Source organism: Cervus elaphus, chromosome 7 (assembly GCF_910594005.1).
Source record: "Cervus elaphus chromosome 7, mCerEla1.1, whole genome shotgun sequence".
In the NCBI taxonomy this organism is placed as follows: Eukaryota; Metazoa; Chordata; class Mammalia; order Artiodactyla; family Cervidae; genus Cervus; species Cervus elaphus.
This window is the reverse complement of record NC_057821.1, coordinates 50,184,285-50,202,719: the sequence shown is the minus strand read 5'-3', so window position 1 is coordinate 50,202,719 and position 18,435 is coordinate 50,184,285.

The window sequence follows — 18,435 nt, the reverse complement described above, 5'->3', positions numbered from 1 at the left end:
GATTTGTTTAAGGTGCAGAGGGAGCTGAGCCAGGCTGACTGCAGGCCCCCAGGCTCTAGAGAGGGGCGGGGTCCCTGCGGGAAGCTGTGCGAGGGGAGTGGTCCCCTTGATGAGAGGTGCAGGAAGCTCAGGGTGCTCACATAGGGCCGCCGGGCTTAGCCAACAAGGACGCAGGCGGTCCTGGGGACACACTCACGCTAAAATGCATTTGCTGTTTATCTAAAATTCAGAACGACCTGGGCATCCTGTATTTTACCTGCAGACCCACAACTGGGGCCAGCCTCCATGCTCCCTCACATCCCTACCCTGCAGTCTTCCATAAAAATGGGCAGAAATGGAGCCCTGGGAACCGTGGTCACCCTGGGGACACCGGAAGGTCGACACTTTCTGCCTGTCCCTCTAGTCTGGTACAAAGTCCCCCCGTACCTAGCCCTGGAGAGGGAGTGGCCCCCTGCCACCTCGGAAAGGTAGCTGCCAGCTCAGCAGGGGAGAAGGGGGTTTCTCGTGAAGAATGCCTGTCTTTCAGCCAGCTCATTGCTGTGTTGGCCTAAGTGAAGAAGGGTCCCTCGGGGGCTGGAGGGAAGTCCTGGGAGCTGAGGGGTCCCCAGGGCCAGTCATCAGGGAGAAACACCAGAACGCACCCAGTGCACCCGATCCAGGCTGTCTGGGGCCGGTTGTCAGGGAACTGGGGCGCTTCCTACCGTCCGACGTGAGATGCCACCTCCATCTCAGGGCTGACCTGCGGGATCCTGGGCGCCCTGCTATTGGAGAAACCCCGCAAATTGCCTGAAGGGGTGGCAGGTGAGGATCTAGGGGATATTTTGCAAAAGAGATGAGTGGGTGGTCAGACAAGTCATTTAAAATACACAACACAAAAAAACAAATAAAATAAAATACACAACATGATTCTGGCTACTGCAGAGTTTATAGAAATATGTTACAAAACAAAAACCCAGTCCCTTCCCTGAAGGAGGGGAGACCAAACACTTACGTAGCTAAGCCCCAAATAGTACGTGGACCATAACACAACGACCCTTTGCTGGAGGTGCGGGGAGCCCTCCGCGACCTCGGACGTGGGCCTGTGACGGTTGTGTCCCCCGCTGGCTGTGCCGACCCCCGGCCTGGCCAAAGACTCTTCTCCCCTGGCGTAACATTCACTTAGGCCTTTCGTTGCAAAAGCCGATGTCCTTTTTCTCGGAACGTGGGCGTTTCCGACGTGTGCTAATGCTCTACCCCTGTGTTTGTGCTGTCTGGAGCCTAGAGCGTGGGTTGGATTCTATTCTGCCTGGAAATTCTGTAAGACACAATGATGCCCTTGTTTACACATTAGGCAAATTTAGAAACATTAAGGGGGAATAAGCCCATCTTTCCGCCTTGCGCTCTTGGAGCACGTGCATTATAGTCTTTCACCCAGTAGAACATACAAACTGAGATGCAGCCCAAGGGCACGCCCCCGAGGGGCTTGGAGCAGCCTTCCGGGCCAGGAAGGAACCAGAGGAAAACACCAGAGAAGGTGGGGTCACGTTGCCAAACCTAGAGAGGGTGGAGATGCTGTGAGAAGGTGTGTGTAGACGAGGGGTCTGGGCCCCGCCCAGGCAGTCCTGCATGGAGACTTAGCCCCCATCAGCCCAGTGTCCTCGTGAGGAAGTCAGGACCTGCCAGCCCCCACCACCGCAGAAGCTTGTTGAGAGACCCCACGAGCTGGGGGGTGTGAACCGCCTGTCACCAGGGGGGCTCCTGAGGTCTGCTCCTCCTGCAGAGGACGTTCTCACAGCCTCACATGAGCAGAGGTGACCGGACACAGTCAGCACACCAGGGCCCCACTCTACGTGCTCACAGCCGTCTCCGCAATTAGAACTCACGTGTCGGGGGGACACAGACAAGAGCCTCAGGAATGCACGGACAGTGCCCTGCTCACGGGTAACTGGCGCTTGATACACGTTCATTGAAAGAGTGGCTGAGCGGAGGAACGAATAGATAGTTAATAAAAACGGCTACCGCTGCCCAGGGGCAGAGTTTGGGGCACAAGTTGGACACACGCATGTGGAAATCAAAGGAGATCCTTATTTGCTTGGCAGTTTTCTAAATATTTGTCTTTTCCCCAGAAGGGCTCCAGGAAGTGGGTTGAGAAGGGTAAATAGGAACAAGGCCACACCTGTGTTCCGAGGACGGGTTTGGTCAGAGGTTAGAAAAAAAGCCACAGGAAAATGCCAGGCATTCCGAAGAAGGAAAAGAACAAGGAAAAGAACGAGGCTTGGTTTGGTGATGCTGCTGTTCTTTCAGCCCAGAAATATTTGGAGAAGGATTTTCAGCTTGGTGCTTTTAAAGTCAATAGTGAACCCAGAGCTCGGTTTGTGCTGAGTGACGGTACCCACCCTCCCCTCCCTCCAGGTTAGAATCACAGGGAAGCAGGGGAGGTTCTCCTCTTTGCAAAGAGGCCAGGGCGCTGGGCAGTCTTCTGCCTTTTATCTAGAGCTTAAGTTCCTTTGTGAAAGAGGCCCATGGGCCAATAGTGCCTTCCGTGTGCATATTTTTAAAAAATCTTGAACGTGTCAAGTTGCGGAGGAGGCATCAAAAGTTAAGCAAGCGAGATGAGAAGAGAGATAAACGAAAGCGGTGGGAAGGTGGGGCCTGGCCGCTTGGGGAGGGCCGGCCTGCAGCCTCGGACTTTGAACTGGAAACCTCCGAGCCGAGCCAGCCTGTCCTGTTCAAGTGCAGGCAGAGTCCTCGTGCCCCACCCAGGCCCCCACCGCGTCTCGATTCCCAGCCTCCTCAGCAGACAGCACACACTGACTCCTGTCACACCATCTCCCTCCAAGGGCTCCCGGCAGTGGCATTTGGCGGAGGATGATCTGCCTAATTGCTGGTTATGTCACTTTCTTGAAACCTATTTTCATGGCTGAGGACCTCAGCAAACGTGCCCTGTCTCACCAACGTCTGGCAAGTGTGTATTCATACCTGACGAGTCCCCATGCTATGTTAAAAAAACTCTTAAAATAGGGATGATTGCAACCAACGAAATCTGCCCATTTTATCATTTGCCTTGAACGTTTACTCTTCATTTCTGTCTGGGTGCCTCAGAAAAAAACATAACCTATTAGTTATTAGGTCACTGAAAGGCCACCTTATATGAGAGGAACTGCTTGGGGGTATAAGCATCACTAGGAACGAAGCAAGAAACGTTCCAAGAATAAATGAAAACCTATATATTTTCTCTTTTAAAAATACAAAATGCAAATGAAGAGAATACAATTCAAACTAATTTGGGTGAAAGAGCAAGTGACTGGCTCTTGCAACGGAGGACAGAGATGGGGTCGGCTTCAGGGATGGATGGTTCAGGGTTCACAGGCCCCAGGCTCTGTCCTTCCCATCCCTCGCTGCTTCTCTGCACATCTCCGATCTCTCCACCTGCAGACCCATGCTGTCCTACTGCCCCCTAAGAGCGGATCCCCGGCTCTGCTAGAAGATCCTGAAAACGGAGCTTGCCCACCTAAGGTCAGGCCCCTTAGCCAATGACTGAAACCATGGGGACAATCATCTGAGAAGACACGTAATAAGACAGAGAAGGGAAGACCCTCCTCGAAGGAAGAAAGCCCTGGGCAGACAAAGCAGCAGCTGTCTCTTATTAATCATGTCTTTTAATCCCCTATGTGATTGATGCTTTGGTTTCTGAGACCCTGATAACCCTGCAGGGACCACCCCTCCCAGGGTCAGCGGTGCCTTGAGACAGTAAACAACCCACCTGCCAGTGATCCTGTCATGTGCAAACCAACCAGAACACACTCGCTGGCTGCCGAACACCTCCAGGAAGGGGCACGACCGTCTGCCCCAGTCGCCAGGCCCAGGGCCCAGACAGCTAAGGTGGGCGACAGGCTGCCCTGGGCGAGGGGCCCTCCCTGCTCCCGCCCCGTGCATCCAGGGCGGCAGGACGAGGCGCCACGGGCCTCAGAGGGCCGCTCTGTGCAGCGCGGCCAGGCGGCATGCCAGGGCCGGGGACGGCCCCAGAAGACAGACCCTCCTTTCCGCTGAGTTAGAACCTCCGATACCCGAGAGGGATGCTTGGCAGCCACATGCTGGTTCTGTGGTGCAGAGCGGGGCTCCGGGGGCAGGCAGATGGTCAATTATTCACTGTCTCTCGGGGGAAAGGAGATATGGTGGCTCGTTTTCAACCACCTGGAATTTTCCAGCTCCCAGCGCGGCTTCCGTGAGGTATTAATTATGGGTTGGTGTCTTAGGGGAGGTTAGCAGATTCAAAGTTGGAAGAAAGGAGATGCATAACTGAGGGGAGGGCGGGGGACACGGCTGCACTCCGGGCGGGGGGCCCTGGGTTCGCCCTCAGACACCCCGGCCCACCCCCGCTCACCCCAACACAGCCTGTAAACTCAGGTCCGAGAGCCTCCCTAAGCTCCATCTTCCCACCAGGGTAACCGGGCGATACCGCCCCATCTCACAGTCCAGCAAAGGTCAGACGAGTCGTGGGCTGTGAATGTGTTTTGGCAAATACGAAAGTGAAAGTGTTAGCTGCTCACTGTATCTGACTCTTTGAGAGCCCGTGGACTGTAGCCTGCCAGGCTCCTCAGTCCGTGGAATTGTCTAGGCAAGAATACTGGAGTGGGCTGCCATTCCCTTCTCCAGGGGATCTTCCCATTCCAGGGATCGAACCCAGGTCTCCTGCATGGGCAGGCAGATTCTTTATCATCTGAGCCACTGGGGAAGCCCATGACAGTTCATTGTCATCATTCCTATGACTAGTTCTCAGTTTTACCCCAGATTATTTGCCCCGCGTCCCAGGAGTCAGCTTTATCGACCTTCTTTCAGGGTTAAGATGGGGAGCATCGTAAGCATGAGGCTGAGGGCAGGGACCGAATGTGCCTCGGGCCTCCATGAGCCATGGAGGGGGCCAGTCGCCTCCCGGGCAGATTTCACACGAGCGCACCCCCAGGCCTGTCTTGAGTCCGTGTGCCCCTTCACTATGCGTTTGCTCCATCAGAGCTCCATCGAGCCTTCTTAGAGAGGCATTTGAGCCTCTTCTGAGTCACTGCCACGCTGAGCGGTGACCGAGGGTAAGGGGGACCATGTGCCTTGCGGTCTTCTCCTGGCCCGACCTTGTCTATTGATGGCTCTGGCCCAGGTCCTTCTGAGACATGACGTTAAGAGGGCAGCAAAGCAGAGCCTCGCTCCCTGAGCTTGGGGGACCCCTGGCCAGTCACTCGGGGAGTAAAGTCTGAAATGCTCGCAGCTCCAAGCGAAGCCCAGGGTCGCAGGGCACTCCCCCCACAGGGGTGGCTGGGGGCTTGCAGCCCCGTGAGCGTGGGGATCTGCAGGTGGGCGCTGGAGAAGATGCCCAGGGTCTCCGAGGGCATCCTTGCCACAGGCAGGGGTTTCATCTCCTCCTTCCTCACACCCCAGGCCACCACGGCGCCTGGACTTTGCTTTTCTACTAAGCAGTTAATTAAATGGGTTGGCCAAGCACACATTTCACATCTCAAAACCCATCACCTGCTGCACTCTGTTAGGTGTGTATCGATTTCCCATTAGTAAAATATGCACTCTTGGGAGCCTGAAGCTAGGAGAAGATGGGAGTTTAAAACCACATATAGGGACTTCCCTGCAGTCCAGTGGTTAAGACTCTATGCTTCCAATGCAGGGGTACAGGTTCGAATCCTGGTCAGGAAGCTAAGATCCCACATGCCTCTAGGCCAAAATACCAAAACAGAAACCAGAAGCAATATTGTGACAAATCCAACAAAGATTTTGAAAATGGTCCAAATAAAAAATTTCTTAAAAAAAAAAAAAACAAACCCCTGTATATTTCGTCATGTCAGTGACATGTGGAAGGAACCTTGCCCCTGGATCATGTTCCAAAAATAGAGGTGGATGCTTTCAAGTCAGACAACCACTGAATTCAAGGGTCCTTAATACTCTATCCCTGTGCTGTCCTCAGATGCTCAGCAGTGTCTGTCTCTTTGCGACCCCATGGACTGTAGCCTGCCAAGCTCCTCTGTCCATGGGGTTTCCCAGGGAAAAGTACTGAGGTGGGCTGCCATTCCCTTCTCCAGGGGATCTTCCCAACCCAGGGATAGAACCGGCATCTCCTGTGTCTCCTGCATCCGCAGGTGGAGTCTTAAAGATTCTTAAAGGCAAGCAGATATGAGATTCAATACTTTTGTTATTCCTTCTAGTAAGTTTGTACCTCTAGAGTCTTCCTATTTCCATCTTATAGGAAATGGCTCTCTGTGCCAAGAAACCACTGAGGTTGCAAAGCTCATGACTGGGCACCTAGCTCAAGACCTTCAGGCAGTGGCCCCCAGCAGGGAAACCATCCACTTCTCCGGGCCCCGTTTTCCTCCCGGTGACATGGGGTGGCCACAGAACTCGAGTGAGAATGAAGGAATGTGCTGGTAAAACACTTCACTAACGTTGGTTGTTAGGAGTGGGCGGCTGGGCTGGGGGCAGGGGGCGAGGAGGACTGCGTGGTGGGCACAGGGCCCCTCACCCCTTCCCTGGGGTGCCTCCTCTGCCTCGTCTGAATTCACAGCAAACTGTCGGTCTGGCAGAAGGGGAGACGTGACTTTAGCTTTTCAGCACGGCACGCTGAGGTTAGCTTTAATGCCTCACACGCCAGCTGCGGAGTCTGCACGCAGGGCAGGTCACTCCATGGACTGCCCCCCCCAAGCACCCTGGCACCCTGGCATCCCTGGCCGGAGCCCAGGGTGTGCGCACAGAAGATTTCTTCCTTATCAGCGCACACCGTCTGTGACTGCGGTCAGCCCTGTAAGACTTGCCAAGAAACGGTCGCAAAACATGAGGCGTGTTGATCTTATCCCTTGGCAGAGAAAATCAGTTCAGTGCTTGCTGGGGAAAGCTCATCTCATGTGGGGCCGGGTGGGTGAGTGTCTCCGTCCCCGTATTTTCTGGTCTTTACTTTTCTCATCAGCACACGTGCAGGCAGGCTTCCCAGGGCGCTTCTGGCTGAGGCGCCCTTGCCGGGTCTTGAGTCCAAGGCTGCGGGGAAGGAGGTGGGCCCGGAGAACTCCTTGGAGGAAGGAAGAGCCCGCCGGCCTCCGGGGGCACCTCTCCCTCCCCCATGAAGGCCGCCCTGTCTGTAGGGCAGGAGACCCGGAGGGCGCCCACTCCCGTGAGAGATCTAAAAACGCTTTCCCTCTCCAGTAATAGAACACGTGCAGATCTTGCAGAGCTCTGAAAGGCATATGATCTTTTGGGTCAAAAAAGTGATGTGTATGATTTAACCCGTAGCCAGTGTGATGATTGAGCGATGCAGAATTCAGAATGGTTCTGCTTGGGCTCCCCTGGTGTCTCAGCGGTAAAGAATCTGCCTGCCTTTGCGGAGATGCAGGTTCTATCCCTGGGTCAGTAAGATCCCCTGGAGAAGGAAATGGCAACCCACTGCAGTATTCTTGCCTGAGCAATCCCATGGACGGAGGAGCCTGGCGGGCCACAGTCCACGGGGTTGCAAAGAGTCGGACACAACTTAGTGGCTAAACAACAACACGCCTTCCGTCAGAAATCTGAACGCTGAAGGTGGATCCTTCCCCAGCTCTTCCTGGAGAAGCGGCTCAGAGGGTGGACCCGTAGTTGGACGTCTCCTTGGTTGGACCCGTGACCACAGTCCAATTGGGCAAATGACAACCTGTAAAATGCATGCAGAGGTGTTACATTCCCATCTTAACCAAGGGACACAGATCATTAAGTGTCCCATACTTACAGCGTTCATACTTCTGTCTGTTCTTGAGGTGGTTATGACATGAGTGATGTTTCATTCAGCATTTACTAAGGCGCTGAGCTCACTGAGCTAAAGATTAGGTTTCCAAGCCCAGGCTCGTGAAGGGCTGGCAGCGTTTCACAGACAGACACAGAGACGTGTGAGTCCGGGGGACTTCTCTGGTGTCCAGTGGTTAAGAATCTGCCTGCCAATGCAGGGGGCCAGGGTTCAATCCCTGGTCAGGGAACTAGAGTCCACAGGATGTGGGGCGATGGAGTCCAAGCGCTGCAACTACTGACCCCACGCACTCTAGAGCCCACGCGCCATGACTAGGGAGAAGCTGTCACGCTGCAGGGAGAGCCGTGCAGTCAAATAAACAAATGGTTTTAAAAAGAAGAGCGGGGAGATGCGGCAAGAGTAATCTGTGGCTTCTAGTGTGAGGGTCTCTGCTCGTCCCCGGGGGCTTTCTCCTGGTCCAAGGGAAGACCTCAGAACAATAAGTCCCCAAACCAAGTTCAAATCAGAGTGATGCAGCCCAGCTGGTACTCCCAGCTTTCACACACACACACACACACACACACACACACACACACACACACCCAAAATGCACATCTGATACACATTCTCATTTACACATTGTTCCTCACATGGAGACTGCACAATTTTTGTGAGTTCTCGCTGCCAATTTGGGTTTCCGGTCACGACTTTAATTCATTCTAATTCATTAGGTTGTGCCTCCAGATCTCACACATTTCCTAGTGACGATCGCCCTGACTCCTGACCTCTGCCCTCTGCCCCTGCCTTCCTCCTGGGAAGGGGCTGCTCTCAGCCACACAGGTGTCTAGGCTTCACAGGTAAGGACCTCGGGGGCTTTGGATGGGGGGTCATTGGAGGTACACGAGACATCCCGCTTTGAGTCCTCTTCGTCCTTCATGTAAGTGTCAAGCTTCCTACCGAGTCACACTCTTCTTAAGACCCCCTCGACCCCCACAGAGTTACACAGTCCACCCACCTCTCATATCTTTTTGACCACATCTGTGCCCCTCCGACGAGTCTGAGGCAAACTTCCCTTTCATCTGGACTCCGTGGACTGATACAGACCTGAGATCACAAATAACCTTAGCTCTTCTTCAGAGTCCCTACCTGGACCTGGCCCCCAGAAGGACTTCAGCCACCGATTCAGTGAGGAAGCATCCAATTGCCATCAACACAGTCATCTGTCAGCGGCCGAAAACATGACGTGCTTTGCTCATTAGCAACTTGCCAATGTTTTTCCCTCCCAAACTTAAATCTACCCAGGCTTTAAGGAGTTCTTCAGTGCTAAGTGCTGGGCTTTACAGATAAATGGAGTATGAAATGGCAACCCACGCCAGTGATCTTGCCTGGAGAATTCCATGGACAGAGGAGTCTGGCGAGACATAGTCCACGGGTTTACGAAGAGTCAGACACAACTGGGAGATGGACACGCACAGACAAAGACAGCGCTCGGGGAGGCACACTGTCCAAGGAACGCCCCTCGCTAGGCCAGAGCTGGGCCTTGCGTCCATGTCTCGTGGCCAGAGCCCCGGACCACTGTCCCGGGGGGCTGAGTGGCACCAGGACCCCGCCTTCCGCCCGTGAGACTGCCATCACACAGGAGCAGTATCGGCGGCTCAGAGAACAGAAAGCAGGGCTTTAAGCCTGCAGCCACAGAACAGGCCTCCGACTGGAGGCCCTGCTGGCAGGATGCCTGGCTTGGAGCAACTGATCAGCAGATTTCTGTATAACAAGGGCATGACTTCACAAGTGACTGGGAGACTTTGTCCAGAAAGCAGCGAGGAGGAGGTTGTTTGGGGACAAGAGGCATTCTCAGCGTGTGGTCCCCGCCCTCCCTCACTTAGACTTCTTGGAGGGGATGGAGACAGACTGGACATGAGCCCTCCTCTGGGTGACAGTCACCATGGGTGTGAAACCAGAGACTTGGCCCAGATCGCAGGCATTTCCCAGAGGGTTTTCTCTGAGCCTGGACCCTGCCTGTGGAGATGGGTTTACCGTGATGCTAAAGCCTCAAGCCTCTGACTCACACTGCCTGCTTCCAAGGGCCTGGGAAGGGCTCTGGCAGGGTGTTCACAAACTCACACGTTCCTGTGAAATTTGCCAAGCAAGGTATTTTACTTTGTTTATTTTTTTCAAACATATAATGCCCTTCTTAGATATTTAGGATGATAAAAATACAGTCAACCTAAGAATCAAACACGCAGTGAAAATAAACTGCTTAATGTAAGTCAAGCCTATCAATAAAAAAAAAGAAATGTAGAAAAGAAAGGAAAGAAAATCTGTACGTTTAACTTCTCCAAGTACGTCACAGTAACTGCAGGCAGTTAAGGCCACCACCTCTTCCCACTTAACCACCCCCCATGCCCCTCTTTCTGGGGTGGCGTGCCAGGGCTTTGCTAGGATTCTCTGAGGGAAGCTACGGTGGGGATACATTTAGTCTGGACTTGGTATCATATCTGAACAAGACTGGCAGCTCCTTCCAGGTATGGTTAAGATTCTGCCAGCTGCTCAAGTGCAGAGTAACGGCTTCTAGAAGGAAACATAGAGTATTCCATTTAGAGCGAGATTTTAAAAGATTGGAACACAAAAATACAAACCGTTACCTTGAGAAGCCTAGATGATCATCTAGACGTTAGTAACAACCAAGCCATTCAGTGTTTTCTCATGGCCTTGGTTCTCCAGCCTTGCCCAGCCCTGGGGAACTCCCCCCAAGTCACTGGCTCCAGTTTCCTGGAAGAAATGTGATTCTCTTCTTTTTTTTCCTCCTTTTCTGCTCTCCTAACCCCCCGCCTCGTCTTTTTCAAGGTGGCAGGACTTTTTATAGCTTATTTTCTGTAAAATGTGCCTCTAAGTTTATGGGCTTAAAAAACTTGAACCCTATATATTTATTTGACAGCATAGGAATGTTTGTGTTTGATCATTGTGCTAAATGTTCCTTGTGGCTCAGCTGGTAAAGAATTTGCCAGCAACGTGGGAGACCTGGGTTCGATCCCTGGGTTGGGAAGATCCCCTGGGGAAGGGAAAGGCTACCCACTCCAGCATTCTGGCCTGGAGAATTCCATGGACTGTATAGTTGCAATCCATGGGGTTGCAAAGAGTCGGACACGACCAAGCGACTTTGACTTTCACTTTCATTTGTGCTAAATGCTTCTGTTCTTGTTTGCAATGAAAGTACAATGGATCTGAAGAGCAGGCTCAGCTTAGTTGAGCAGATCAAGTGAAGGCCGGAGACCTTTGTCTGCCGATGTAAAGGCCCTCCGGTCTGCTCTGGAAAGAGGGGTGCATGGACCAGTCTGCACTGCCCAGCAGCCCATCTCACAGCTTGACGTCACCTGGCTCCGCGGCTCTGCTATTTTCATCAATAGATATCACCATGGTTCTTGTATATTTATATTTTTCGATGTATTTCCATTCTTGCCTTCGCTGTCCGCAGGGGATGCTGAAGCCTGTGACCCGAACCTTCATCAGTTCCCCCTGGAGGAACTGGCTCCCTCCCCCACGCTCTCCCCCCACTCTGAAGGACGAGAGGTACTCAGCAGGTACCTGGGCTGGTCCCCGACTCCCCCTGCGGGCCCCAGCTCTCCTCCATCTCCTGCTCCTGGCCTTCTTCTTGCCTTTTATTAGCACTTCTCAGGCTGTTAAACATGAGAGACGAATCTCACCACCTTCTGTATTTTGGGCCCTTCTCTCCGACTTGGAGTTCAGTCACACCCCGCCCTGCAGTGAAGCCCTGGGCCACAAGAATCTCCCACCCCTGCCCCCAGGCTTCCAAGGACTGTGTTGCAAAGGGGCTTCATGAAGCTGGGCCCCGGGGACTTTACGACTCCTGGCTCCGTTTTGCCGGCGGTTTCTGAAATCAAAGGGGACAAAGGCTGCAGACTGCAGGCCGTGGGGCACGGGAGGCCTGCAGTCTGGCCCCGAAGCGCCTCTCTGGCCTCGTTCCCCACCGCTCAAGCTCTGAGTAACCATCACGTGAGCAGCTCCGAGGCCGGGGCATCGGGTTCAGAGGACACATCTGAACAGGAGCAACCAGACCCCTGTCTGCATGGCGCTGACGGTGCAGTGGGACAGACGAATGGTAAACATGGAATTGCGTAAATCGTCACTTGCAGTCATGGGAAGTGCTACACAAACAGCGAAATAGTGAACACTGTACATAGTCTGCCCCAGGCCCTGGCAGAGTTTCCAACCCTTTGGAATTTTCTCTGTCGAGGAGAGGGTGTCTAGTATGCTAATGAGGTGGCCCCAGAGGGTCCTCAGGGAGCTTCGGGTCCAGTCTCCCAGAAGACCAACCGTGGGACTGAGGCCAGCTCTGAGCGGCCTGCGCTCCTGGCCACTGTCCTCAGCAGGACGCCAGGCTCTCCAGGAAGGGACAGAGCCCAGAGCCTGCTGCCCTATCTGCAGGGACTGTCCTGCCAGGAACCACAGGACGGCCTGCAGACCCCCGGGGGGTGTCAGATGAGCCCCTCCCATCCCGGTTCTCCTCTGCAGAGAGAGCTCCCCTCCACTGCCGGAATATTTTTCTGAATTAGAACAAAACAAAGCATGAAAACCCACAAACACACACACAAACCCTCTGACGTCCAGGTACTGAGTGTCCACGGGAGTGTCCATGTCTGTCCCTGGGTGTTGGGAGCATGAGCGGGGGCAGAGCCACCTCTTTGGACATGCTCCCCTCCAGCTCTCCCAGGAGACCCTGGGCATGAACACGCCCATGTGGAGTGGAGGTGGGGTGACTCAACGACCCCAGGCGGGCTAATCCATCCTTCAGAGGTGGTCTCTCCTTTCACCCACATAGTTCTGGAAAGAGACCCCAGAGTAGTTTCTCCTTTGTGACTCCCCTGGACCCCTGGAGGGCCAAAGCCCCAGGTAGCCAGCCACTCAGATCAAAGAAGCGAGTTTGGAAGCACTTAGACAAGCTTAGGTAAAAAAACTCAATTTGAATTAGATACAATAATCCACAGATCCCCAGCAAAAGAAAATCTGTTCCTGTAAGGAGCTTTTGAGGCCAGGATGGACCTGGCGCCCACACCCACCCCCTGCCCTTGGCCTTGTGATGGATTCTTGCCAAGATTGGAGGGACATGTCTGATACGCCTGCCACAAGCCAGTCTGTGGGCACAGGTACCTGAGTGGGGCTGAGCTCAGATCCTGGGATCTGGTGGCCTGGCAGGGACTGGCAGGTGGCGGGGGGCAGGTAGTGTGGGGACGGAGGCGAGAGGTAATCTGGAGACAGGGTTTCATGATGGCCTGAAGGTGGAGGGGACAGAGGGCCAAGAACAGTCCCCATGTTCCTGGCTGGAGATCGCTGGGAATGGGCAGGTTTGGGGGAGGAGAGAGACAGCTGCTCTGGACGTGTTAAGCCGGAAGAGGACACAGAATCAAAGGAGAATTTGTGGGTGCCTGGGGGGCCTGAACAGGCCCAGGGGTGGGGTGGGAGGCTCCGGACATCTCTGGGGTTGTTTAGAAAAACCCCGCCACCTCGTCAGCTGAAGTGTCCACATTCGTCTGAGGCCTGGGCCCCATGGATTTTCAATCTCATGTCCTCCACGCTGGGACAAGGACTTGCACCAAAGATTGGTTTCACAACTACTACGAAGACATTTCACAACAAATGATGGAGAACGCAAACTCACAAGACGTCCTGGCAGACCGACGGCCAATCTGAGCTCAAATACAATCTGGCCTGGGGAGCCAGGCCCGGGGGACGAGGTCCAGCCATTCCCGCCACTCCTGGATCTGTCCGGGGAGCGCCTGTGGGGTCACTGCTGTCTCCAGCAAGGGCCCTGAAGTCAGAGCAAGACACAGAAGCCATGCGCGAGGGGCCGGTGGGGCCTGTGTTTCCCGCCCAATGAGGCTCAGGCCTCTTGTTTACGAGCAAACCCGCACTGCGCATGCCAATTCATCGTCCTGAATAATTGATCCAGCGCATTTGAATAATTCAGGCGCAGCCGGGACCCACAGTGGAGAAATCCCATAGTCCTTTGGCTTTCCCTCCCTGTGTGACAAAGCAGGGACAGAGCAGGAACCCCCCTCCCAGGGAGCCAGCCTGCATGTGAGCCCACCCCCTCCAGTGTGAACCCCTCCCCCTGGCTGAATGACAGCATTTCCCCCTTCTGTCACAGGCCAGCCCTGGGACAGACGGCTTCTCCTGCTGGGCATGGCTCTGGCTCCCTGGATCCGTGTTGCTGCAAAATCTCTTAAATTCCAGAACATGCTCTTTGTGAGAGGAACAAGATTTTCTAGGCCGTTCGTAGGGAGATGGGCGCCCACGGCCTTGGAAACGAGCAAGCGCGCCCTGTGCCAGCCTGTGAGGTCTCCCTGTCTGCTTCCCCTCACTGCTCTCGGACAGTCTGGGGAAGAAGCTGGTCAACAGAAGCGCGGCTGCTCGAGGCCAAGTTCCTTCTGCTCACGGCTTTGCAGGTGCTGCCCCCTCTCCTGGGCTCTTTCCTGCCCGCCCCTCCCCACTCATCCTCCCTTCATGTTTCAACTTAACCGTCTCTGGCTCAGGAAAGCCCTGCAGACCCTGGGGCTGCCCGAATGCGGGCAGCAATGAAGATCTCAGCCCACATGCATGGGCCTCCAAAGCCCAGAAGCTTTCCTCCAGCTAGCGGCAGAAGGCAAGGAGGGCTTCAGAGGTCGTGACCGCAGCTTCCAGCTTTATCTAAACTCACATGTTAGTGTTCTAGAAGCTACCCAGAGCTGCAAGCTGTGGGTGAAGCAGAGTGAGGCCCCCCAGCCTGCTTGCCCTTGCCTCGTGGGCCCCAGGGCAGAGCCTGGCACCCCATCTCAGCTTTGCTAAGACTAGCCAGGGACTGTGCTCAACACTCTGTCTCAGGGAAGATTCTGGTACTGTCCTGACACTGGACCCCATCCTCACCCCACCCACAGCTGAGCCCTGGAATCTGACCATCAGAGCCCCTTCCTTGGGGTCCGGATTTTGGTCCCTGTTAACATTTCTGGTCCCCGGGGAAGGGACGCTCCTTACACTGTGACAAGGGTTCTGTACCTCAGGGTAAGGAAGCAACCAGGTGGCAGGTTCCACCGGGGAAGGGAAGCTGGGAGGATTGACTCTGCCCATGAGAATGCTTGGCAGCGGGGGGGGCCGGGGGGTCACCCAGCAGGTGCACCTCCAGACGGAGTGACGGTGCAGCCCACAGTCACCTTCGAGCCTGCAGTTCTGCCCGACACCGAAGACCATGCTTCTCTGGGTTTGAATAGGATGAACAAAGTGGATTAAATCAGAGCAAAGTGCCCGTCACCCTTTTCTCACCCTATTTCTCTCTGTGCTGTTCCTCGGGCATATATTTCGTTTGAATTATCCATGAAAGCATAAGAAATGCCCACTGGTCAGGTCAGTGATCCGTCCAGCTCGTGGCCACCAGCACAGAGCCTGGCAATACCTTGTACCTGTTGGAAGCTTCCCTCTGAAACCGGCTGGGAACACACCCTCTGCAAAGTCCACTATGAATTGCTCCTAAAATGGGTGTCCGGTAACAGAATCCATCACCTATTGGCCACAGCTTGTTTTCCAGACACTGCTAAGCATTCCCACGCTTCCTTTCACTGGGTTCTGGTATCAGACTGTGAAGAACCCGTGATCACGCCTCTTTCCAGGTGGGTAAACTGAGGCACAGCATGCTCCCGGGACTGGCTCAGAGTTACGCTTTGGGGGTGTAGCTGAGATCAGAACCCTGTCCATCTGGCTCCAAAGACGGTACAGCTGCTGCCTAGGGATTTACGGCAGCAACTTCCACCCTTATCACTAGTACACGACTGTTAAGAGGAGAACTACAGCCAGAACCACTTCACTCCTAAACGGTAGTAACCATCACGAGCAGTGATTAACGTTAGTCACAGCACTTGAACCTGTTCCAGGTGGAGAATCAGGACAGGGAGTGACAGTGAGAAGCCACGACGGGCTTGGTGACATCGTGTGCGAGAAGGAAAGAGCCGGGGTCCCGAGAGGCCGGGCCTGAATCTTCCAGACCCACAGACCCCCGGTCCTGCTCAGAGCTCATTTTCGAAACTGATTACCAGGACGATAATCAAATCAATGGTGAAGCATATTGAGGCTCCTTACATTTTTGGAAAAGATTTGTGAAGAGAGAATTCTCTGGGATATTCCATTCAACTTATCACCAGTTTCTCTTCCATTCATCACCCAAACTGGTTTTCACGTCCCCGTGCAGAGTCGGCCACGCAGAATGAATTACGTGGCCTCTGAACCGAGGGCTTGGGGCCCAGTGAGACACAGGTCTGTAAACAGAACATAGAGGTAATGAGCCCACTGGTGACCAGAAGCCCCTTGTGGTGATGGTGGAGAACTGACCGGCCGTGCTGCTGGGCCCGTGCGTGGATGGGGCTCCGGCCACAGGTGGGCCGTGGGAGCGGAGCCCTGCCAGACGAGGGCAGGTGGTCCGGGCTTCACACGGAGCAGTGGGGTCAGGCAAGGCCTGCAGGTCCGGGGCCTGGGGGCCCCCAGCACACCCCAGCCCAGGCTTCCCTGGGAGCAAACGTGGCGGGGGCTGCCCCCAGCCAGCAGCCACAAGGGCACCCAGGCCCCGCCCCCTGCCGTGGGGAGGGGCCCCCCCAAATCTAGCGGTTTCCCCAGACAACTTGGGGCCTTCCAAACCCAAACTCGCCTCTGGCTTCTCGTGACCCAGGAAGCTGAGTGGCCCGGCCCCCGGGCCCCGGTCAGCTTCAGGGGCGGGTCCCACCTGTCCTCCTTCCTCAGATGTGCCGCACAGAGCGTGTCAATTGCACTTCCTCATTCCTTTCTCTTATTTTCCTTCTGGGGAAGCGGCTGGTGCAACCATCCCCCACCACCACCTGTGCCCGAAGGTCCGGTGGAGCCAGATTCCCGAGGGAGTGGACACTGCCCGGCTGGGGTGGGGGTGGGCTAACCTGCCCGACCGGGGGGAGAGGAGGCCCCAGACCGTCTTTGAGGGGCTGGGATGACAAGCGTGAGCCCCCCATGCCAGGGCTCTGAGCTCACGGTCACCGAGGGACTTCTGGAGCTGGAGAACTGCTCAGCTCCTGTCTGGAGGCCGAGCCCAGGCCTGCGGAGTCCAGCCCTGAAGAAAGCAGCTCTACTCAACTCTGCGCTGGGACCAGCCTGGACAGCAGAGATCCCCCGCCCCGGGTGCCCCCCTCCGCCCCCCTCCCCCCACGCAGCCGGGAGGGGACGCAGACTGGCCTGTGAGCTGCCCGCCCTGCCGAGTTCCCCGGAGACTGAGCCGTCAGGCCCCGTTTCCGCACGTTCAGGCCCAGGGCTGAGTCTCACTCTCGGCCCACGGCCCTTACCTCCCGGTGACCAGTCCTTCCTCTCTCCTGCCCCGCCTCCCCGGCCTCCCTACACTCTGTTCAGAGTTTTCCACCCGCTGGATGTCTTCCCCTGCTCCCGCGGTGGCCTGCTGGAGGCTGGTCATTTCAGTCCCCTCCCAGCATCGCTGCCTCAGGGCTGAGAGGTCAGGGCAGCTCTGCCTAAGTGCTCAGAGCACTGACTTCGTGGATTGTATTGAAGTCTTTTCTCTGCAAAACAGCAGGCTGACTCAGTCAAATCAACTCCACTCATCAAATTATATATGAAAAAAAAATAACCCAGTGGGAGGCGGATGAGGCTCAATCAGACTGCTCTCAGTGAGTCAACGTTTCGAGTCACGGGAGGACTTCGCACTCCTGTCATCGAGCTGTTCCAGCTTCTCAAAGCCCTACTGTTGACATTGTCTGTTTCCATGAAACACTCGAGAAGCTGAAATGGGCAAAAATCAAACCCTTCCCGTGGGTGGGGTGGGACGCCAGAGGGGTACCTGGTCATTAAGCTCCCTTTCAGGAAAGGACAGCAAACAGTTCCAAAAATAAAAACGTATTTTCAAAACCACGAAGAGGAGGTGCGGCCTGCGGTCAGCGGCCGCCGTGTCCCTGGGCCCCACATACTGGCCAGACCTGCTTCTCAGAAGAAACGGACTTCAGCGGAAGACGCCCATGTTCTCGACCGGAAACCGGGTGACCAGCGGCTCCAAACCCACCCAACAGCCCAGAGACCGTAACGAGGCCAAGAGGCACACGAAAACATGCGCGGCGTTGACGATGGTCAGAGAAATGCAAATCAAAACTGCAACGAGGCATCGCCTCACACTCATCAGAATGGACATCGTGAAAAAGTCTACAAATAATAGATGCTGGAGAGGGTGTGGAGACCAAGGAGCCCACCTGCACCGTCACAGGGGATGCAAACTGGTGCAGGTTCTGGGGGTCCAGCAAAGTGATTTGGTAATAGAAAAAGATCTAGTCTTTCTCAGGTTCTTTTCCAACACAGGTTATTACGACATATTGAATATAGTCCCCTGTGCTATATAGTAGGACCTTGATATTTATCTCTTCTTTATGCGGTAGCTTGCTGCTGCTGCTGCTAAGTCGCTTCAGTCGTGTCCGACTCTGTGCGACCCCATAGACGGCAGCCCACCAGGCTCCCCTGTCCCTGGGATTCTCCAGGCAAGAACACTGGAGTGGGTGGCCATTTCCTTCTCCAGTGCATGAAAGTGAAAAGTGAGAGTGAAGTCACTCAGTCGTGTCCAACTCTTAGCGACCCCATGGACTGCAGCCCACCAGGCTCCTCCGTCCATGGGGTTTTCCAGGCAAGAGTACTGGAGTGGGGTGCCATTGCCTTCTCCG